This window comes from Cupressus sempervirens, chromosome 4, assembly GCF_028749045.1.
Source record: "Cupressus sempervirens isolate cs-2001-9-10 chromosome 4, ASM2874904v1, whole genome shotgun sequence".
Lineage (NCBI taxonomy): Eukaryota > Viridiplantae > Streptophyta > Pinopsida > Cupressales > Cupressaceae > Cupressus > Cupressus sempervirens.
In genome coordinates, this window is record NC_143121.1 from 283,654,365 (window position 1) to 283,680,111 (window position 25,747).

Here is a 25,747-nt window from a genome sequence, read left to right on the forward strand (position 1 = left end):
TATTTATAGGGATTAGATTGATAGTTTTAGAAGTTGGAAATTTTTATTAAAAATGTTGTTATATCTTGTAGCAAGTTGTCTACAGTTTTATGTGTTGTTCTCATGTAAGGAGATATTGAAATATAATAAAGTAGCTCTTGGTTTACATTTTGTGTTAGTAGATTAACAAAAGCTAACCAAGGGGACCCACTTGGGAGGTGGATTAGATTAGAGTAGTATAGATTTATTTCTATAATTTATAGTATTTTAGATAGAAGTTATAGTTTCTTCCTACAACATCATACTTTATGAATATTTCTATAGCACCCGCAAGAGTAGTTATAGTGGATGATCTAGGTTGAGATATAGGTTAGCATAGAGTTGTATTTCCAACATTCATTTCAATAAGGATTTAAGTGTGTTACTTTCTTACAACACTAGTGTAGGTTCTTTATATGCATTTTACTTTCCTACAACATAAGCATAATGAGTCTTCAAGGAACCTAGTGCACATACCATGCCAACCATTTCAAGTATATGCCCCTAGGTTGACAAATTAAATGCATCTCATAGTGGGAGAAGTAATCCTTAGATTGAATAAACTATTCCTAAGTAAGGCTTTGGGCATGATTATCACACACCCATTGTGAGGAGGATGAACTAGCACTTACTGCTTGTTCATCAGAATCATCTTCTTCATTTGCATTCAAACACACTCTATCTCTTCTAGGTTTGAATTTTCATTTATACTTTTTCTCTCTTTTAGGACACTTAGATACATAATGACCAAACTCATTACAAGTCCAATATTTTAAAATTTTCTTACCATCTTTTTCTCTTCTTACCAAAAGGGCTACTCCATTCTTCTATGTTTTTGTCCTTATCAACTATGCTACTGCTAGCAAAGTCTCCTGTAGTAGTTGTGCTCCTTCACAAACTAGGTTGAGCATTTATGGCACTAAAAGCTATTTCTATTCTGGTCAATTCTTTAGACTATCTAAGCTCATTCTCAATTGCTTCAAGTCTCCCAAGTAATGTCTCCTTTGTGAATTCTTCAGTACAAGAGATCTTGACAACTATATCATTTTAACTACTTACTTAAATGGTGGAATTAATCTTTTCAATATCTTCCATATCACCTCATCATCTTCTTTGGTTCCTCCTTGAGATTTAATAATTGTAGTAATTTATGATATCCTACCTACATATGTTCTTATAGATTCATCTTCCATCATTTTAACATGTTGAAATGCACAAATCGAACTTTGTAGCCCCAATTTCTTAGAATGTTCATCACCTTCAAAACTATTTTCCAAAGCTTTCCAAATCATATGATAAGTATTAAGTGATTTTACCTGGTTGTACTCAATTTTAGGAAGTGTAGACAATAGTGCTTCTCTAGCTCTCACGTTGCACATGAAAAGTTCTCTCTTCCTTGATACAAGTTTCCAAATCTTTTTTAGCAATGATTGTCTTTTCTAATTTTTTCAAGATCCAATATCCTAGACCCATACACAAAAAATGTGTCTTCATCTTTTCCTTCTAGCTATCATAAGTTGTTCTATTGAACTTTAGACTATCCTTTTTTAATGTGTTTTCCATGGATTTCTCAAAGTTGTTAAGCTTTATCTTCAAGGACTTGATGCTCTAACACCAATTGTTAGAAACAATAGTCCACCAAGGTAACTATGAGGTGGGGTTGAATCAGTTATCTAATAATTAAAACATTTATCAACCTTAAATAATCTTAACCATTCAATAAAAGTAAACAAAAACCATACTAAGATATGCATACATAATTAAATGAGATATTTTAACTAGGGAAACCCTTGATTAGAGGGAAAACCCCCGTGGGAATTTTGTCCATAGGATGATGTACTAATATAAATATTTCTTGTTAGAGGATGGACACTATTAGGAGTCTATTACAATATTTAGTACATATGAGTCCCTATTAGGAGACTTTGAATCTCTACTAGTAGATTTCAACCTTGTTAGGAGTTGTGTAAGGTGGAAGGACCTATCGTCCAAATAGCGTTTGGGGCAAGACCACTAAACTCACTATCCAACTGATCTCTCAACTATTCCTTGCAAAATAATTATCTGTACTATACTTTAACTTCTTTTCTTTGTCCTATCAACTGAACCAATCATTGTCAGACCTTGTATACTAGGTCAACCTTGGATCCAAATACCAAACCTTAGATCATCAAATAAAACTTCAATAATGAAGTTCTTTCCAACTTCACTCTGCTCTACTTATCTTCGCATTTTGCTCTTTGTGCTTCTTACAATAATTCACTTCTATCCATACATTATAAAGGAAAATGTCCTTCCTTTATACCAAATCCATAAAACAATTCATTGAGTCAGTTATTACACCTTCTCAATTAATAATTATAGGACCACATTAAGAACACATTACACTTAGCGATAACATTAATCTTTTGCCTTGTAACTTGAATAACTTTCCTTACGTGTAACATTATGATGAGCGAGCTTAGGCACGTCATCTCCAACATGTCTTCTACACATCTTTAACTTCAACTTTTTAGAATAACAACTCTACTAAGATATATAACAAGTTTACCAGAACAAGCTTCCATAAACTCTATCTAACAATAATCTTCTTTGAAACTTGCATAACTTCTTCTAGACTTAATATCTTATGCTTCTGAAGTTAGCTACATATACTAGATAATTAGTATTATCTCCCTTTAACCTTGCTAGTGAAAGTACTCAACGATCTATCCGTACCAACTTGATCCTTTTGTTGTTCTTCTATTAGATAGCACAAAAACTACTATGTTGACATCAATGACAAACACAGTCATGAATGTAACATATCATCATGATAATGATCTAATCATGTTTCTACAATACTCCCCCATAGAAGTATCATCAACTTTCATGCTTTCAATAATTACTAGTGGCTTTTTTCAAATTGTGTTTCTGCATTAAATCCTAGTGTCATACTTGTGTGGGTGTTATTTAAGATGTTTAACTATTAATATTTTACATTTGCAAGTTTGTTACTAATAGGATAGTGGACTAAAAATTTTATGCTGTTGATTATTTTCTATAGAAACTGAGCTACTTAATGATTAGATCTAAATTATTTGAAGTGATGAAAAGTTTAATTAGTGCATCTAGACTTGAGGATAACTTATTCGCCCCACTCTCATTTATTCTAAATCATTCTAATAGATTAAATAAGAAATACTTAAAAGAATTGATTAGATGATTAGAGTTGAAATTATAATTATTTGATAATGAGATATACCAATAAATTTCTATATTAAAATGTTTTTATTTAAGAGTATAATAGTATTAAAATTATATTCCAATTTAAATATATTGGTATATAAAATTGACTATTATATCAATGTTATAAAAAAAAATATTTGGACATACCACATCAGTTTCCAATAATAGTTATTAACTCTAGGATTAGCATTATAATTTGTTTATATACTAAAATATTACAATATTAATTTTATATTGTTAATCTTTGAATGGATGGTTATATTTGTCAATGGTTGTCCCAAACAAGACATCCGTAGAAGAGTTCTCATAATGATATAATTCATCACATTATAATAGAATCTTTAAAGTGCAATGTTTTGACCATTCACTAAATGCATTATAAATTTGAAAGTAGTTAGATGGTAGTACTAAAATTCATTTTATCCACTTGTTGGGTTATTAGGATTATTTACTTGCTAGGTTATTATGATTATTCTTAGTACTATTTTGGTATAATTATCATTATTAACCATGGCGTTCAATGAGTTATTTCACCATTTTCCTCAAATATATGAAGATACATTATATTCATACTTGTACTATTGATCAAAGGTATTTGAATTAGTAATATATTCACTAGAGAAAAAGGTCATTTCCAAAGACACCTCAACTTCTTGTATTTGCATTACAATTACAAAAGAATTTTTTCTTCCATTTTTTTTGTTCTTTGCTACATTCGTAACATGTTTCGTGTTCTTGATAATCTTTACTATAGAAGTTTCAAAGTTATGCAATTTTTATTGGAATGTTTTTTGTTGGTTAAAATTATTATTCTCGTCTAATTTTATGTTTGTGTTTCTTAGAACACTTAACGTCTAGGATGTTTTGTAGCTTTATGTTTGTCCCATCACACTTACGAAAGATAAACTCTCAATTTTCCATCTGTTTTACCAACAAGTGTATGTCATAATTTTTAATACTTTACCTTTTTAATCATTTGTGGACTACAAAATTCATTTCAACTTGTGTGGATTTTACATTGTTTGTAATTGTATATTTTGATTGACAATTTTTTTGGCTCAACATTTTCTCCCCATCAATCGAGATATTGACAAAGGATATCTTTCTATCGACATACCATTTTTACACCTTGTTGAGGTGCAATAGTTACTAGATTTAAAAATAATAAAATATAATATACGATTATTAAAACACACTAGATTGCGAGTACTCTTCCACCATATTTATGTATTTTAACATTAACTCCCTTTTGAGGAAAACCGCGTAAACATGTTATTCACCATCCTCCACTTCATTGGCTTGACTCCATCGATATTTACATCAAATTAAATTGTTTTTAGTGAGACGTGTTCTCATGAATTCCCAAAAGACTTTTGACTTCCACCCACTAGCTAAATCACAGACGTCAAATCGAGAATAGTTTTCTGACGTATAAAAGTAAAAAGACCTGCAGTTCGTCTTCATCGAGATTATTTTATTTCTTTATTTGACTATTCCATGCAACATGGACAATGAATGGCCACCTACTTGTCGAAATTTCATAGATAAGAAGGAACATTACAATAAGGCCACAGGAAGCATCCGAAGTTGTGGAAATGGGCATCCCTTAGTGCTATCGTTTAAATAAATTACCATTGGAATTTTCTTTCCAGACTCGGTCAAAGACAACCCAAGAATGAGAATTTATTCACGGCTTATTCATTGTATCGGGTTAAGTGTACCATTCATAGAGTATGAGTACGGTCCCCTTCGTAAAGGGTCATCCACAAATGAAAACGATGATGTAGTGATGATGTCATGACTAATAAGATTATTTTGCGTGAATTGATTGTATATTTTTATATTAAAGTTTTTTTTATTGAGGTTTTTATTGAGGTTCAAATGGGTTCTATACATGGCGCAAATTTGATTTAACCAAATCTCTTAAATTTCAATATATTTGATTACTTACTGAAAGTACTTGAATTTATTTTGGATGTTCTTGCCAAGTACTTGTAGCACGAATATGAAAAGGTAAGGGGGAAGGAGATCTCCTAGCCACAGACCTTTTCAAGAGGAAAAGATTTTCAAGGGGAAAACGTTGACCTAAACAAAGAGTATAGTCGCACTAACATAACTGACAATAAGTTTCAAATAAATTATCTTAAACCCATATTTAACCAAAAGACGTTCTAGATAGTTCTAGTTCACTCAATCATAAGCTTCAAAGATGTCCTACTTGAGCGTTATCCCTACATAATTGCTATAACTCAGAGTGAACAATTTCATGAGTAGAGATGATGGCATCAGGTATGTTTCTTCCTACAACAAAACCTTTCTAATAAATTTACTATCTTAGATATTACTTGATAGTTTGTTATTTCATAGGTTTCATTTATTGGGGTCTTATGCTGCCATTCCATTTATCTATTATATCTCAATGTGGTTTAGCTTTTTATTCATACCTAACATATTTGAACTAAATGCAAATAAATAACATGGAAAAAATTCTATAGAAAATATCTAAATATGAAGAAATGTTGTTCTTCTAGGGAAAAGAGGCCAAATGTTATGAGCTTTGAATGCCCTTCAAATGATTAATTATATTTAAAATTATTGTCAGCAAGTTCACATAAATGTAATTTTAAATGATTTATATTAGTACCTATCTATATGGCTATGCAATCTCATAGAAGTCCATTAGTCATGCCAAAACTGTGCAGCTCAACTAATTACAATAGAACCATTATCATGTTATGATGGATGGGAAAAAAAGACACATTGAAATAAAAACTACAAATGAATAACTAACTAGATTCCTTTATGTACTACAATGCCTCTTTCTTCTCATTAATCAAATGACAATAATTACTATATGAAAATACAACATACACAACCTAGTAATGATTCATAGATCAACCTTGTAGTCCAGTACTAAATTCTTACAGAATGCATCTATATAGAGATCTTGAAATTCATTAAAAAAATTACACGATTTTTTTTGGAAATTACAGACCTTTCTAAATTTTAAATTGACCACACAAATATTTAATATTATTCTTTTATAGAATATTTCTATCCCTATCTAAAAACATGCATAAATTTTGTTTTTTCGAAGATATTAACATGGTAGACAAAATAGTTGCTATAAAATCTTATTATCTAAGGCTAGGCATCTCGTTGGTACTAAAAGAGGCAATGATATGTGAGGCAGAATAATTATTATCACCATATGCAAGTGTCACTACTTCTTCCAATTCTTTAGCCACTGCACTCATTTTGGGTCGTTTTGTTGATTCCTTTTCCACGCACATGTATGCTATCCCTGCTACTTTCCATGTTGATTCTACATTATATTGACTACCCAATGAAGGATCCATAAGCTCGTCTATTTTGCCACATAAAAGAAAATTGTGTGCCTGATACAATGACTATTTCATTACGTTGTTGACGAACATATCTAAAACAATTGAAATCACTTAATTTGTCTACAAATATATGAATTACCGATTGTACTAGTCCATCCTTGGGTGGTACTCTAGATATAATCTCTAGTAAAACCACTCCAAAACTATAGACGTCACTCTTCTCATTTAGTGATGATGTTGCAAAATATCTACAATAGCATCCACATATTAATCTATGAGTTATTTGTTCCCTATGTTTTTAATTAGGTGAAACACACATTAAGTTTAGTTAAAATGTTTAAGAAAAAAGAAAGATAATGGTGTTATGTGAAATACTCAGGATCAAGATAACCCATTGTCCCTTTCACTTCAGCACTCTCTACCAATTTTGATATGCCAAAGTCAGCTAGTTTGGCAGACATTTTGTTATCCAACAGTATATTACTACACTTTATATCTCTATGTATGATTCGAGGATAGCAACTCTGATGAAGGTAAAGTAAACCTACAAAACATGTATAGAATAGCTGAGACATGGTTTTTTTAAATATAAAAGAACTATTGCAACCAGAAACAACTTACCATCTGCAGCCTGTCTAGCAATATTCAATCTCATAAGCCAATCAAGTGGAGTTTCCAATTTGGCCTTGCCTACAAATAGAATAATTCTCTATTGTGAACTTGTACCATGCAATGTTGATTCTCAAAATAATATTCCAGCAAGCAATGACAAAAGCAAGGCCACCCTTAAACATCACACACTAAGGGAAGAATTAAGCTTCGAAGAAAAAGTCAACTTTGACTATTTAACACTTTTAGCCTAGGAATTAAGCTTAGTGTGTGATGTTTAAACCATTCCCAAAATTAAATGTTGAGTGGCTGAATGTTCGATGGTATTAGTTTTGTTGTGATGTGAATATCGGGATTTAACTGCGTGATTTTGAGTCAAACTCGATGACCCATGTTTCATGAGTAGTGATTCAACATGAATCCATCTCTCATGAGAATAAATGGAACACTTAGCACTCATTGGATCAAGGTGATGCTCATAGGGGTGAAGCACCGAGACTTCCCGGGAGGTCACCCATCCCAGTACTACTCCAGCCTGAGCGCGCTTAACTACGGAGTTTCCTCCACAGTTAAACCCAAAGCTTGCAACCCCATTTGCAAAACCTTCATCAAGTGTTGTGCCTTATGAACCATTCATTAGTTTTGGTCATCCTTTCTAAAAAAATTCTGTGGAGGAATAAACACGCATCGCAACCATTTTCAACCACACATTATCCAAATCTATCGATGCAACGTATATTTGGAGCTATTTATCCAATCCGTTCAATGTAAAAACAAGTCCAACTTGAGTGTTTCTAATTTAAATGGGAAAGTTTTCTTCCTTCTTGCACCTTAAACATGTTTTCTTCTTCTTTTCTATCTCAGGTCAGAATAATCAAAATGATTATCACAGGCTGGCTATTGAATACACAGAGGGAGATATTACAACTTCAACCAATAACTATTCCACACTGATTGGTAAGGGAAGTTTTGGATCTGTATTTTATGGCAGACTTTCGGGATTTGAGGTTGGAATCAAAATAGTCAAGACTGATTCTAACCAAGGCCAGCAAGAATAACAGATTTAATAAATTGTCAGAAACTCAATTTTAGCTAATTCTATAAATTATTATTCTGTCGGCCCCAAATTAAGGAGTTTTTTGTGGTTATAGGTAGCTATACTGTCAAGAATATATCACAGAAATCTTGTAAATCTTATTGGGTATTGCAAACAAACCATAATGCCATTGGTCTATGAATACATGCTATGTGGAACATTAACCGATCATCTATATGTTATTTGTCAAACCTTTTCTGAAGTTAACATGAATTCACCTACATATGAAAGAAAAAAGTTTATACTGGGACTTTTTAGTTCCTGCCGTGCTAGAAACTATTGCCGAGGGGTTCACATAACTAGTTATTAAACTTACATTGCACAACCAATTCCATTGCTATTTTCTCCTCATTATATTCGGATTCTGATTAATTAATGTTTCAAATCCAGTGAACATGATCGACAGTTACCAGCAGCAGGGGCATCTTTTGCTTTCGCATTATCCAAGACAAGAAAAGAAGCGAGAATCGAGGTACAAGCCTTGAGGTCAGGGTCATTTTAGGCTTTTTCCAGATACGAGGTCTTTCCTGTCTGTTGCTATGGGATGATTGCAAGCACTACGTCCCAAATCAGAAGTTGCTTATGGGATCCCTGACTAGTTTCATGGGTGGTAGATTTTCATAGCGAGCTTTGTACGCCTGCATAGATTTCTATGCAGAAAGAAAATGCGTAAATGTCAAGATGGTTGCCTTGGTCCTCGAGGCCTAATTACTGCACCTAATATTTACAGATGGCTTCTTGCACATTCTCCTTTCATGCAGGTGAGCCATACGCTAAGCTCTATAGATCCTGCTCGTCGATTTAGATGACATTACATTCAACTAGATTAAAATAATGTATTAAGAAACGGTTGATTTGTTTTCCTTTGGCATGTGTTCGGTAGATTAGAGGTTAGGGACACCATGTTTAAAAAAAAAAAAAAAAAGTTAAGCAGGCTATTGAGTCTACGTCTCAAAGAATCAGGGCATCCTCAATGCGTCTGCCAGGTATGGTACCAAAAGCCATTTTATACTCCATGCTGATTCAAAAAATAGTATACAATGCTATGTTCCGTTCATAAAATAGTTTGATATCTGAGACCTTCTCGTAATCTATATTTCTCATTTGGGTCTTTTTGGGATATTTATTCTCTGAGTTTCTACCTGTAACTGCCATAGTTTAATACTCCATTTTTGTCGTACTTCAACTCTCAGCTTCCTCTATTTAGTTTCTGTAGACTCACCTTCAATAGTCCTCGACATTTTAGAACTTTGAAAGAAGCTTAAAGTGTTGCTGGAAATGTTGTCGTTGATGCCCTCTTGGCTAAACTAGAGGAAGAACCCATGCAGACCAATCAGCCTGTTGTGCCTTGTGAACTGTGCTTTTCATTAAAATTATAAATTTACGGGTTTGTTATTTTCTCAAAATTTGCAGTTGCTACTTCAGTCTGATTGTCTCATAGTGGGCCGTTGTGCCCCTCTGTAGTTGAGATATTTATTTGTTTTTTGTTTAAATTTTTGCAACTTATGTTTAAGGCTGATCTCTGTCGTATATTTCACAAGTAATGCGACTGTAAATTGTGTCTGTATGTGTGCAGTTTTAAGGATACTATAATGAGGACTTGTGGTGATGGAACACATTACTCTCATGTAATTATTTGGATAATTTCTTTCAAAATTTTATAAACTTATTCATATGAGATGAGTTTATTCTTTTGCAAAATTATTTATTAGATTGGGTAATGTTCGACATATCAGTGGAGGCTTATCAAAAGTTTTTGTCCTGAGCTATCTATCCTGCCCTTAAGGTGGGGTTTTAGGTTTCTGGATTCTTGTGGACTCTTAGTAATAACTCTTTTGTACCCAATTTGGCACATCATGTGTAGTATGTGCATCATGAAAGATGAAAGATTACTGGGAACAATATTAATCCTCTAAATCACTTGAGTTGGATTCAACAAGAAATTGTGAAGACACCCATACATCACATAATATAGTCATGGTGTCTTGCCACATTTCAGGGACATCTTACCCTTTCAAATATGTTTGTGGGTGTCCCCTACTATCTGGCTGTGCTGAAAACATGGAATGGGATGAGAACATTATTTTAGGGCAAGGGAAACATCCATGTAGACACATAATTTAATAATAATGTGATTAGAGGAAGCATTGTTATCACAAAAGTTACACATCACTTAGAACTCTACTCCTCATTAGCTTAACATCAATTTCCTTAAAACGGGTGAAATTTATGCAATCTGTGAAAAATTGTTGTATGGTTTTTCTACATGACAGTGTTATTGAATTTTCATGGATGTTGCCTATCTTACTCGATAATCCCTCATTTAAGAAAGGCTAATTGAAATGATGGATAATAGATCATAGATGGAATGACTTCATGGAAATTTGTTTCTTTTATTTTCATATATTTTTCTACTTGGAAGCATTTTTCAAGCCTCTTTCTTCTTCCAAATTTATTGGGAATCTAATTAATTCACATATTCAAAGCACCAAACTATTTTGGTCATCTGTTGGTACATTTTTGCTTGCAGTAACCCTACAATGAGTGAGATTTTGTTGATGACTTTGATAATTAGTTGGATCTAAATTTTCCTAGTTATTCATAAAACATAGACGAGAGTATTAGTTTTTGACCTAGTGTTGAATTTCCTACAAATTAACTCTACTAGGATAACATTAGATGTTTCTTGCACCCATAGCTAGCCCCAGATGTTGTTTTTCCATCTCGTTGAAATTTAGCTTTAGCTTACATTAATTGATTAAGTTTTTCTATTCTGTTAATGGGTTCCAATCCTTTTTGCCATCATCACATATATCAAAGAGGAGACCATAGCTGGTATTATTAGTTCTATTTGATTTTGAATACCCAATATCAATGGGTTTAAATTATATTCTCTTAATTTATTACAATCTTTGATTTAATGGATGCTTGTTACATTTCTTATTATTGTAAGTAGATATAGAATATAGATTATTTGCATTTTTCTTTTATTCCATAGAAACTATTTAAGATGGCATGCATGCTATTCAAAATTTATATTTTGTTCTATTTCCTTACACTTTTGAACATTGAACCTAAAATATATGAGCATTATTATTGCCTATTCAAGAGAGAATTATGCTTTGATCATGGTGCTATCTTGTTATTGTTGTGTAGGAAAACTCAATGAAGAGATATAATGTGGTTGTTCAAAGAATGAATTCTACTTCTAAAGCTATTTTCCATCAACCTAGTAGTGCATTGTATTTAATATTGTATATTGCATGTATATTTGAAATGCATTGTATTTAATACTGTATTTTGCATGTATATTTGAAACTATTAATTGTTTTTCTTATGATGGCCATTTTGAATGAGGGTTGAAGCTAAGTTTGGAGTAATTATGCAAGGTCCTTGCAGATGTCAATGCATTTCAAAAAGGCTATTTATTCTTGAAAACAAAACTCATTATTTTCTATAAATTATAAGCAATTATTTTCTTAGGATAAACATTAAAAGATTCATGTCATTCTATTTGTTTGTGATTTAATGATGACTTAAGAAATTGTTGGTGTATGCCACTTGTAAATAATGTGACTCATAGATTTTAGTCCTATAATGAAGTATATATATATGTATGTATGTATGTATGTATCTGTGTATGCCTTGTTGCAAAGGAAATACCTTTGTAGACTACATCCTATAGAATTTATGTAACAATTTAAGTTCCTAAGTCTCAAAAATAATGTGGGTATACTTCTATTCAACTGTTCAACTAGGTTGAGACCCTAAAAACTACATAAACACTTGATCATCTAGCAAGGTCCCTACCAATCAGTACCATATTCTTTAGTCTTTGGCAGGAACTTGGTTGCCCTGTAGCTCTTGTTTCTTATGTCATTTGTAGGCACAACCAAATTGAAAACTCCACTTGATTGGCATGCAAGATTAAATTATGTAGCGGATGGTAAATTGTTTGTGGCGGTAGTTGATTTCTATATTTTTTAGTTTTAGGAAAAAGTAAATCTTATCATATTTCAACCATTTTTGTAGGTTTTCTCTACCTACATTAGGGTTGCTATCCACCAATCATACACAGAGATATAAAGTGTAATAATATATTGTTGATAACAAGATGTTTTCCAAGCTAACCGACTTTGGTATTTCAAAATCGGTAGAGAGTTCCATTGGATATATATCAACTGAAGTAAAAGGGGCCATGGGCTATCTTGATCCTGAGTATTTCATTTAACATTAACATCATAGCATTTCCTCTTTTTCTTAAATATTCATAGTTTAAGTACTCTTCAGTATATTTTTCATCTAATTTTTGTAGATTAAAATGTTTATAAGAATTTATGCAGATACTTCTCAACATTGTTATTAAATGAGAAGAGCGATGTCTATAGTTTTGGAGTGGTTTTACTAGAGATTATTTCAAGATTATCATCCAAAGAGGGAATAGTACAATTGGTAATAATGTGAAGAAATTCAATGTTCTCAATCAATTTTGAATATATTTGCTAACAACATAATGAAAAAATCATTGAATCAAGCACACAAGCTACTTTAATGTGGAAAACTAGGAGAGCTTATGGATTCTTCGCTAGATGGCCAATATGATGTAGAATCAGCTTGGAAAGTCGCAAAGGTAGCATACATGTGCATTGAAAATGAATCAACGAATAGAACCAAAATGAGCACTATGGTGAAAGATCTGGAAGACGCTTTGACACTTACATTTGGTGATAAAAATTATGCTTCACTGCATTCCATGGCATCTTTTAATGTTGGTGACATGTCCAACCTTAGGTAGCAAGATGTCATCTTTAGAGATAGTATGTGTAATCATAGAATGTCCCATGTGAAGGATATATATTAGCATTTGTACCTTTTAAGGGTGCAAGGAAAATGCCAATAGTTTGATATATGAGATGATGTTACAGTATTTGATTGTAGGGTAATTTTTCACTAACACCAACAAGGTTATGTAACATGTTGATGGTGATTTATCTATTTAGTTCTGCTTCATGGATGCAAAATAGTTACATCTTGTTTCTATTCCTAGTTGATCGAGGTGAGATTCCTCTTTCTTTTTGTATATGCAGTGCCCTGTACAATCATGTGCAATGGTTTATTAGATCGACATTTTTTATGGTCCTCAATAATTTTGAGTTCTATTCTTTGTTCTAGTGATAACATTGACATATCATGCCTGGTTATTGCTAGTGTAGGTTCACTACACCCATTTTTTTAAAAAAAATGTATGAAATATGTAGCAATTTCATGTAAATCTTGTGCGACTATACTATGGTCCCATTGATAGTTTCTATCAAATTCATGTCTTCCAAGCATATCAAGGTCATTTAGTGATACAATACTTGTTGGGCCCATTCATTTGTGTCCATTATTCCATCTACATTATTATCTAATGTCACAAAAAAATTTCTAATAAGATTTTCTATACATAGTAGAACATTATAAAGATACTTTTAAAATCTTTATTATTTTTTCTGCCTTTCAAACCATGGAATACATCCCATTAAATCTTTCTTTCATTGGCATTTGTCCTTTCTTTTCAATAATTTATCTTCTATGCAACTTTTGTTGGTATCTTTGCACCCTTTTTCATCTATCATGAACTTGATAGGATCTTGGTCATTATGGAATGTACATGGCTTATCCTCCTCCAAAGACAGGGGTGCTACATGAGCATTGGCATTGTTGTTAATGAAGTGCAAACTATTGTAGTGGTTTCCATCATAATATGAGAGATGAAGTGTGGGTGTTCTGAGCTATGAATATTATAGATTTGGGATTCTTGGCCCTTTAGATAGTGCACATGAATGTTAGTTTGAGTCACCAGGGAGGCTACATAAATCTCATAATGGTCTATCCAAGTTCCATCTTCTTCCATTTTTTAATAGTATTCTTCAAAATTGATGTCATCTTTTTGAGAAAAGAAAGGCTCAAAGTATGAACAATTCTCCATAATGTACTTCACTACCATATTACGATACTTTGAGTGTTGCTCTTGGTCACCTTCAAGTTGATCTATTCTAAAAAAAATATTTCCATCTGGTAGCATTTGCACCATTCTTGTTTGCAATCCATTGTATTGAGCCTTTATTTCTGCCTAGCTCTCCTCCTCACTTTCTACTTCATCCAAAATGATGCTTAATTGAGATTGTTTGTCTTCTTCTTTGATAGGCATGTCTGATATAGAAACAGATAGTTCTAGTTAAATATTTGTTTAACATATAATTCAAATAGATATTGAAATGTATAATTTAATCTTACAAATAAGTCTGACGCATTTTATTTCAAAACTAAATAATGCTATGTTCAACGATTTTGTAATGGTCTCAACCTTTGCCTAAATTATCGAATGTATTTATTTGTGATCTTAGAAAATACGAAGACAGCCAATTGCAGAATCCATTTAAATGCAACCGTAAATATTACAAATTCAATAAATTCAATTTTATGAACATGCACATGAGACAGTACCTCTCAAGGTGTAGGAGACAAATAGTTACAATCAAAAGTGATGGGAGAGCCAAAAGCAAAGCTAATACATCTTTTATAAGATGTGTAAATCCAACACTAACATGTCTTCTATATATAGCAGCCACTTACATGTCCTTGACATATTGCATGAGGAGAATACAATTGCATGTCTACAATATATTGACATGGAATTCTACTTTCCCAAGAAGATAAAATGATTAGAAACCAAAACTTCTAAACCAATTACAAAGTATAGATTTGTTTAAAGTAATTAAAATTGTACTACGAATTCTTCAATAGACATGGGGTTCTATAAAAAAAATCCTCCAATCTTGAATAGTTTGCTGCATACCTAATACTTGGAATCATGGCTTGAAAATGCAAATATTCTATAAGGGCTGATTGTCTTAAACTTCCCAAAAAAAACTATCCAAGTTAAACATAAATCTTTTCTTAATTGATATCAAAAGAATGCCATTCAAATAATTGTAGGAAATGATTCTTCTCCTTTTACATGGCCCATTTTGAACACAACAAAAACTCATTTCAACTGAACCAAAAACTAGTTAAACATTAGAAATAGAATTCATGACATTACAAAATTCACTCAAAAAATAAAATATGGAACCTTCCAAAACAATTTTATTTCAAACTCTCACTATGGTTATGGCTAGAGGAAAAAAATTGATATACATTTATACCACCTAAACCCTAAACCAAGCAAATAACAGTCACAGACAATGCACATGTCAAACCCTTCCAAATTAAAACAACTAATTGGCAAGAAAAACATGATATATCTAGAAATGAGGAGAATTGGCTTGCAATAGACTTAGTAAGAAGAAAGTGGCACTTACTGGTGTGGAAAATGTGGTTGGGTGGACAAAGTAGACTTGCTAACTATGTGTTTCCTACAATGGAACTAGGAAGAAGTGGTGGGGGAATATGCATTGGGACACACACACACACACACACACACACACACACAAGGTCACTTCCATCATTGTAGTGACAATCACATTTTCATGCATGTGTACATCTTGTGAAATGGTGTCATGTTGACGTACTTGATGCCTTTGAACTTGTGTTTCTCCCTATGGCCTCTTTTACTATTCTCATTAGGATGCATATCCCATTTCATCTGACATGAATCTACTATAAGATCTTGGGCAAAAAAGTTATTCCTCTGACAATTATAGAGATCTTGGGCAAAAAAGTTATTCCTTTGACAATTTCAGCATTGGAAATGGCCAAACCCACAATCCTTCAAAAGATGTTATAGTTCTTTACAACCTAACCAGATTTTGAATAATTTTTTAGTTTTCTTAAACTTGATTAGGTTTTGGAGAACATTATTAAATGTTCTCAAGTTAATTTTCAATAGTATTTTAATATAAATCTAAATCTTTATAATTCAAAATAAAGAATTAAATTTTTTTTACTGAAGTTGATATTATTAAAAATAATGAATAAAAGTTCTACTATATAAACTAATTATATATATATATATATATATATATATATATATATATATATATATATATATATATATATATATATATATATATATATATATATATATATATATATATATCTTATCAAAAATATAATGATGAAACTAAACCAAAACTGAACCCTAACTATAATGATATCCATAATTTAAAACCTCTCCTTAGCAATAATCCTAAATATAGTCTTATACCTTAACATTAAACTCTATTTTATGTAAATATACTATGTTTTTGGATAAGATTTGAATTTGTGATTTGTTAAGAGAAAGAGAATTATATATATATATATATATATATATATATATATATATATATATATATATATATATATATATATATATATATATATATATATATATATATATATATATATATATATATATATATATATATATATATATATATATATATATATATATATATATATATATATTGAATACATTGTCAGTTAATCTTTGCATCTTTATAAGTGTAACAACTATTGCGCACTCACTGGAAGACAACTCCACATGCTTGTTTGTCGTTCAAAGGAAAGGGCAGAAAGAATGTGAAAATTTTCAATTTTAACAATTACTGATTATTTATTTTGAGATTTTTTGGTTTGAAGGAATATTTTAATGTTCAAAAGTAGATGAAAATCTGTGAGTCTCATTTGTAGAGAATAATTCTAAAAAAGACTATTATTTTTCACTTAGAGCAACAACACGTAAGAACTAAAATTTCCTGAACTATAATCGTTAAAAGCATAAATGATGTGTAAGAGTTGGGGAAATTTCCAAGCATCTGCACCAATGTTATTTATTTGGCTTTTCCTTCACTATTAATCCACATAATTTCCAGGGTACAACACTATTGGATTCTACCACTCTACTGTAAATGGTTAAGAGAATGCAATAGGAGTCATACTTACTTGAGGCAAATTCCAAGGTGTAGCATTATTTTGGTGTAATAATTGGGTAGTCAGATGCTTTAGAAGATACATTAGAAGAAACATTAGAAGAAAGAGAGGTGCTACCAAGTCACCCTTCTCCTCTACAAAGCTGCCACTGTGGATCTCCTTGGGGCTCATTTCACAATGTAAGTTTGTAGGTGATGATTTGGACATAATAGATTTCCATACATACCAACACCACATTCCTGTTTATTGGCATAAGACTGCCTAAAAGTATGAATAATCTGAGTGAAGTGTTCTTAGGAGAAATAATTTTCAATTAGAATGAAGTTGAAAATTTTAATAGAATAGAGAATGAAGTTTGTCTTTATTGAGCAAGCTGGTGCATAGAATGAATGTACTTTTTAATTTTGATAGGTAGAGGAGGTGTTGAGATTTTAATGTCAATCAAACCATCCATGGATGGCCTATTTTTCGTATGGAAATTTGCTACTTGTAATAGCCAAAATTGATATTAAAACAATTTTTTACAATTTATAATATCAGTTGAAATATACAAAAAATAAAATTATAAATCTAGAACAACTTATGGCCACATACATGAGAGATGATGGCAATGAAATAGATTCAATTTTAGATTTTGTCAAGTTATTTGAATTCATCATGTAATTATGATAAATTGTATTATGAACAAAGTCATATCATTATAATTTCATGTCATTGTCTAGTTCTATATTTTATTGATTTTAAATCTTAGTTATAATGAACCCTTTCTTTCAACATCTTTTCAAATAAAAAGGCTAAATACTTTTAAAATTCATCTAGTATTATTAGTTGGTATATGGCTAATCTATTGGGATATGCTTAATAGGAGTGCAAGCAATTGTTTTCCTATCAGTGTATTATTTCTTCTTGTAGGCCCACAAAAAATTTGTGTAACATTAATGTCTCTAAGAACTTTGAAAACAAAATTTTAAATATATATGTTTCCTCATGTTCTACATTGTATAGAATGTTAGGTTTTCTTTTTCATTCTGGTATAAGAAATTTTGCTAGTATAATTGTGGTTGTATTTTTTTATTGATATTAAAAATTATTAAAATATTTCATATATATATATATATATATATATATATATATATATATATATATATATATATATATATATATATATATATATATATATATATATATATATATATATATATAAATGATATATGTTCTTTAGCTAAATCATTTTTTAATCCTTTCAGCTATAAAATTATTTATTTATTAATATATTTAAATAGTTTTGTAATTAATTGATTTAATTGTACAAAGTTTATAATGATCTTAGGAAAAAGTATGTTACAAAATTACATGATAATTGTTCAATTTGGTGTCTCTTTTGGCTTAAAAAATATATTTATTTTTCATTGTAAGAGAGCTTTCACCTACATGCTATGTTTAAATGGAAGACCAAACATCATTTATAATAGTATAAATTTATAATTGTTTATGTATTTCTATCTTAGATAAAAAAAAAAAAATTCAAAATAATAAAAATCTTTACATTCAATGTTTTAGAAATAAAATCAAGATTGACCATTTCAATGAGAAGAAAGCCTCCATAGATCTTGAATTTTTTTAATATGAAAAAAATTGTAATATTATATAAATTTCATTTTATGTTGATTATTCTTTGATATCTTACATTCAAGACAATTAAAGTTCCTTTGAAAATTGTATAGTTTTTCTAAATTTATAATCAATCTCTTATTATATTAATATCCAATAAAAATTTCTCAAGCTAACCACATTTTAACACCAAACACCTTTCATAGAAATGATGTTTATGTACCACTATAAAAATAGAATGATGTATGACAAGCTATGTGACTAAAAATAGAATTCAAGAAAATGATTTTTGAAATTATAACTATTTTCTTATGCTCTGAATTTTGTAAGCTTCATTAATGGTTATTATTGGATTTTTTACATTTGGTGCTACTTTTCTGTCATCAAATCTTTGTTGGCTAATGGGTTCTTCAATTTAATCCAAAACATTATTTTTTCTGTTGTTGTAGATGATAGTAAAGGGGGCATGCTTTATACAAATAAAAATCTAGAGACTCATGTAGCCCTTCATAATCATCATCTGGAAATAACACGGCAACAGTAGTAGAAGAAGAAGTCTGAGCTTGATGATCTGAGCTGCTCTTCCTTCATCAATGGTAAAAGCAACACTCCTCTCTCTTTTTGTGCTTACATTCAAATTTTAATGCAAAAAAGGAAGGAATTAAATTGAAATGATATGATTTTATGAGGCAGATGTAGGAAGAAAGAATAGCTTTGGTGACCATGGCGGAGGAATGATTTGCTGCAACCGTTCTCAGTACAGAGCATATGTTTACTATCTGAGAGGGGATGTGAGAACTCATTTTTGAAACTGCCTCTATTTCTCTTCACATGGAAAATCATAAATTAGTTCAAGAGAAAATTTGGCCTTATACATGCAAATGGGAACAGAGCACCATGAACACCATAGATGAAATCACCCTCAAAACAGGGGAATTTAATCCTGAATCCTGCCAAGTCCAGCATGATGTGCCTGCCATAGTTTTCTCCACCGAGGGATACACAGGCAACCTCTACCATGAGTTCAATGTTTGATTCCTCTCTACATAACATCCCCGCATCTCAATGGGCAGGTGATTTTTGTGATTCTTAAGTACCATAACTGGTGAATGACAAAATATGGAGAGGTTGTTGCAAAGCTCAGTAATTACCCCGTCATCGATTTTAGCGATGATAAGCGAATCCACTATTTTCCAGAGAGGATAATTGGACTCAACATACACGATGAATTGAGTGTGAATCCAGAGCTCATGAAAGATGAGAAAAACATCAGAGATTTCAGGGCACTTCTGAGCAAGGCCTATGCCGCTAGATTGAACTCCATGCCTCAAATAAAGAGCACAAATGAAAAAGAAAATTCATCTTCCTTAAGGGCCAATGTTTCTCAGCTGGAAAAGCCCCAATTAGTGATAATTTCAAGGCAAAAATCGAGGAAAATAATGAACCAGAAAGCCATCGTTAAATTGGCAGAAAACATTGGGTTCGATGTAGAAATACTGAATTAAGAAGAGAGACAGAAATGGTAGATATGTTTTGATCCTTAAACTCATGTGATGTAATGGTGGGAGTTCATGGTGCCGCCATGACACAATTTCTGTTCATGAGACCTAGCTCCATGTCTATCCAGATTATGCCATTGGGTACTGATTGGGCGCTGCCTTTACCGCTCTCCCCCTGCCTGTCGATTCATCGATATGGCTAGGTCGGATATCTCGATAGGGCAGTTCTTCTAGTACAACGCCATACTCTTTTAGTCAGGAAAGCATGACAATTACGAGTCGCATTCTTCTGCCTGCAAATGAACAATCTTTCCTGCCACTAACTACAATGGGGATAATCCATCATTTCCTACTTTATAACAATTTTCCTACATAGACCATGCAAGTAGTTTCCAGAACTGTTCGCTTGTCTCATGGCTACGAGTCCATTGCCGTCAGAGATTCTACAATCAATTTTTCAGCAGCCTTACCATTTTTTCAGCATTAGTTGGTCAATGATGCTTAATTGAATTCTTATCTAGTGCATTCTGCTACACACATACATATATTGGAAAGAGGAGCCCACAGTGCAATCAGTTTTAATTTGAACCTTTACCATGTGTGGTACAGAGTTTGCATTTTCTCCTTATACAAAGTTTGGTAGCCAAAATGAGACAACTCTTGGAACACAATACACCAATGCAAATATCAATTAAAATATAAACTTAATTATATTTCAATTTCAATTCTGTACAATCAAACAAGACAGTAACATATTCCAGTCAAATACCAGATGAACCAAACAAGAATGGAATTGCTCTTTTATATATATATATATATATATATATATATATATATATATATGAAAACAAATGATATATGTTCTTTAGCTAAATCACTTTTTAATCATTTCAGTTATAAAATTATTTATTTATTAATATATTTAAATAGTTTTCTAATTAATTGGTTTAATTGTACAAAGTTTATAATGATCTTAGGAAAAAATATGTTACAAAATTACATGATAATTGTTCCATTTGATGTCTTTTTTGAATTTAAAAATTATAATTATTTTTCATCCTAAGAGAGCTTTCACCTACATGCTATGTTTAAATGGAAGACCAAATATCATTTATAATAGTATAAACTCATAATTTTTTATGTATTTCTATCTTAGTTAATTAAATTATTTTTCAAAATAATAAAAATCTTTATATTCAATGTTTTAGAAATAAAATAAAGATTGACCATTTCAATGAGAAGAAAGCCTCCATAAATCTTGAATTTTTTTAATATGAAAAAAATTATAATATTATATAAATTTTATTTTATGTTGATTATTCTTTGATATCTTACATTCAAGACAATTAAAGTTCCTTCAAAAATTGAATAATATTTTAAAATATATAATCAATCTCTTATTATATTAATATCTAATAAAAATTTCTCGGACTAACCACATTTTAACACCATACACCTTTCATAGAAATGATGTTTGTGTACCACTATAGAGATAGAATGATGTATGACAAGCTATGTGACTAAAAATAGAATTCAAGAAAATGATTTTTTAAATAATAACTGTTTTCTTATGCTCTGACTTTTGCTTGCATAAGCTTCATTAACCCATTATTGATCTATGTAAGCTCAATTATTATTGGATTGTTGACATTTGGTGCTACTCTTTTGTCAACAAATCTTTGTTGGCTAATGGGTTCTTGAATTTAATAAAAAATATACTCTCTTTTTTGTTGTAGATGCTAGTAAAGGGGGCACGCTTTATGCAAAGACAAATCTACAGACTCATGTAGCCCTTTGTAATCATCATCTGGAAATAATACAGTAACAGCAGCAGAAGAAGAAGTCTGAGCTTGATGATCCGAGCTGCTCTTCCTTCATCAATGGTAAAAACAACACCTCTCTCTTTTTGTGCTGACATTCAAATTTTAATGGTGACAAAGGAAGGAATTAAATTGAAATGATCTGATTTTATGAGGCAGATGTGGGAAGAAATAATACGTCTGGCAAGCATGGCGGAGGAATGATTTGCTACAACTGTTCTCAGTATAGAACAGATGTTTGTTATCTGAGAGGAGATGTGAAAACTCATTTGAAACTACCTCTATTTCTCTTCACACGAACTATCATAAATTAGTTCAGGAGAAAATCTGGCCTTATACATGCAAACGGGAACAGAGCACCATGAACACCATAGATGAAATCACCCTCAAAACAGGGGAATTTAATGTTGAATCCTGCCAAGTCCAGCATGATGTGCCTGCCATGGTTTTCTCCACTGAGGGATACATAGGCAACCTCTACCATGAGTTCAATGATGGTTTGATTCCTCTCTACATAACATCCCCACATCTCAATGAGCAGGTGGTTTTTGTGATTCTTAAGTACCATAACTGGTGGATGACAAAATATGGAGAGATTGTTGCAAAGCTCAGCAATTACCTCCTCATCAATATTAGCAATGATAAGCGAATCCACTATTTTCCAGAGATGATAATCGGACTCAACATACGTGATGAATTGAGTGTGAATCCAGACTCCAGAGCTCATGAAAGATGGGAAAAGCATCAGAGATTTCAGGGCACTTCTGAGCAATGCCTATGCCCCTAGATTGAAGTCCATGCCTCAAATAAAAAGCACACATGACAAAGAAAATTCATCCTCCTTAAGGGCCAACGTTTCTCAGCTGAAAAATCCCAAATTAGTGGTGATTTCAAGGCAAAAATTGAGGAAAATAATGAACCAGAAGGCCATCGTTAAATTGGGGGAAAAGATTGGGTTTGAGGAAGAAATACTGAATCCGAGAAGAGAGATGGAAATGGTAGATATGTTTCAATCCTTAAACTCGTGATGTAATGGTGGGAGTTCATGGTGCCACCATGACACACTTTCTGTTCATGAGACCCGATATCGTGTTTATCCAGATTGTGCCATTAGGTAGTGATTGGGCCCTACCTTTACCGCTCTCCCCCTGCCTGCCAATTCATCGATATGGTTGGGTCGGATACCTAGATAGGGCGGCTCTTCTGGTATAGTGCCATACACTTTTACTCGGGAAAGCATGACGATGACGGGTCACATTCTTCCATTTGCAAATGAACAATCTTTCCTGCCACTGACTACAACAGGGATAATCTGTCATTTCCTATTTTATAATTATTTTCCTACATAGTCCATGCAAGCTGTTTCTAGTGGTGTTTGCTTGTCTCACAGCTATGTGTCCATTGCTGTCAGAGATTCAACAATCAATTTTTCAGCAACCTTACCATTTTTTTAGCATCAGTTTTTCTTTTAGCTAGCGTAAGACTGTCAAGAAATCTGGACAATCCAGTCAATGATGCTCAATTGGATTCCTATCTAGTGCATTCTGCTACACACATCTGTATATTGGAAAGAGGAGCTCACAGTGCAATCAGTTTTAATTTGAACCTTTAAATTGCATGGTACAGAGTTTGCATTTTCTACCTATACAAAGTTTGATAGCTAAAAGGAGACAACTCTTGGCTTGGATTTTAGAGAAGATAATTGAATGCAATAGACTAATGCAAATAACAATTAAAATATAAACTTAACCGTATTCTAATTTCAATTTCGTACAATCAAATAAGGGAGTAACATATTCCAATCAAATACCAAACGAACCAAACAAGAATGGGATTGCTCTTTTCCATACATATGTATGTATGTATGTATATATATAATATAATTATAATTATATATGTGTGTATATAGATATAGATTTATATATACATACATACATATATACACAAAAATACATATATATACATATATACATATGTATATATATGTGTGTATGTATGTATATATGTTTGAAAACAAATGATATATGTTCTTTAGCTAAATCATTTTTTAATCATTTCAATTATAAAATTATTTACTTATTAATATATTTAAATAGTTTTGTAATTAATTGATTTAATTGTACAAATTTTATAATGATCTTAGGGAAAAGTATGTTACTAAATTACATGATAAGCTTCTTTAACCCCATTACTGATCTATGTAAGCTCAATTATTATTGGACTTTTGACATTTGGTGCTGCCTTTTTGTCATCAAATCTTTGTTGGCTAATGGGTTCTTGAATTTAATCCAATTTTTTTTTTTTTTTTTTTTTTTGGGTAGATGCTAGTCAAGGGGCATGCTTTATGCAAATACAAATCTATAGACTCATGTAGCCCTCTGTAATCATCATCTAGAAATAACATGGCAACAGTAGCACAAGAAGAAGTCTGAGCTTGATAATCTGAGCTGCTCTTCCTTCATCAATGGTAAAAGTAACACTCCTCTCTCTTTTTGTGCTTAAATTCAAACTTGAATGGCGACAAAGGAAGGAGATAAATTGAAATGATCTAATTTTATGAGGTAGATGTAGGAAGAAAGAATACCTCTGGCAACCATGGCGGATGAATGATTTGTTGCAACCGTTCTCAGTACAGAATAGATGTTTGCTATCTAAAAGGGGATGTGAGAACTCATTCTGAAACTGCCTCTATTTCTCTTCACATGGACAATCATAAATTAGTTCAAGAGAAAATCCGGCCTTATACATGGAAATGGGAATAGAGCACTATGAACACCATAGATGAAATCACCCTCAAAATGGGGGAATTTAATGCTAAATCTTGCCAAGTCCAGCATGATGTGCCTGCCATTGTTTTCTCCACTGGGGGATGCACAAGCAACCTCTACCATGAGTTCAATGATGATTTGATTCCTCTCTATATAGCATCCCTACATCTCAACAGGTAGGTTGTTTTTGTGATTCTTAAGTACCATAACTGGTGGATGACAAAATATGGAGACGTTGTTGCAAAGCTCAACAATTACCCCGTCATCAATTTAAGCAATGATAAGCGAATCCACTATTTTCTAGAGATGATAATCGGACTCAACATACGTGATGAATTGAGTGTGAATCCAGAGCTCATGAAAGATGGGAAAAGCATCAGAGATTTTAGGGAAGTTCTGAGCATTGCCTATGCCCCTAGATTGAACTCCATGCCTCAAATAAAGAGCACAAATGATACAGAAAATTCATCTTCTTTAAGGGCCAATGCTTCTCAGCCAGAAAAGCCCAAATTAGTGACAGTTTCAAGGCAAAAATCAAGGAAAATAATGAACTAGAAGGCCATCGTTAAACTGGGGGAAAAGATTGGGTTTGAGGTAGAAATACTAAATCCTAGAAGAGAGACAGAAATGGTAGATATGTTTCGATCCTTAAACTCATGTGATGTAATGGTGGTAGTTCATGGTGACACACTTTCTATTCACGAGACCTAGCTCTGTGTTTATCCAGATTGTGCCATTGAGTACTGATTGGCCCTGCCTTTACCGCTCTCCCCTTCCTTACCGATTGATCGATATGGCTGGGTCAGATATCTAGATAGGGCAGTTGTTTTGGTGCAGCACCATACTCTTTTAG

General features: G+C 31.9%; 1 long non-coding RNA gene and 3 pseudogenes across 5 annotated transcripts; all 4 read left to right on the top strand.

The window, feature by feature from the left end:
* The first annotated feature begins 8,000 nt into the window (after positions 1–8,000).
* Positions 8,001–11,863, top strand: LOC149561101 (uncharacterized). 5 transcript variants are annotated; one of them, XR_016363397.1, is made up of 4 exons: positions 8,001–8,159; positions 8,689–9,059; positions 9,182–9,284; positions 9,875–10,459. It is a non-coding gene; the product is annotated as an uncharacterized LOC149561101 (long non-coding RNA). The 5 variants fall into 5 exon arrangements; XR_016363400.1 differs by lacking the exons at positions 9,182–9,284; positions 9,875–10,459 and adding an exon at positions 11,455–11,863; XR_016363398.1 differs by having other exon boundaries at positions 8,689–9,284.
* Positions 8,964–20,509, top strand: LOC149561102 (xylan glycosyltransferase MUCI21-like; annotated as a pseudogene).
* Positions 20,510–21,875: 1,366 nt separating this feature from the next.
* LOC149561103 (xylan glycosyltransferase MUCI21 pseudogene) lies at positions 21,876–23,338 on the top strand (annotated as a pseudogene).
* A 1,391-nt stretch (positions 23,339–24,729) lies between these two features.
* LOC149561104 (xylan glycosyltransferase MUCI21 pseudogene) lies at positions 24,730–25,708 on the top strand (annotated as a pseudogene).
* Positions 25,709–25,747: the final 39 nt, after the last annotated feature.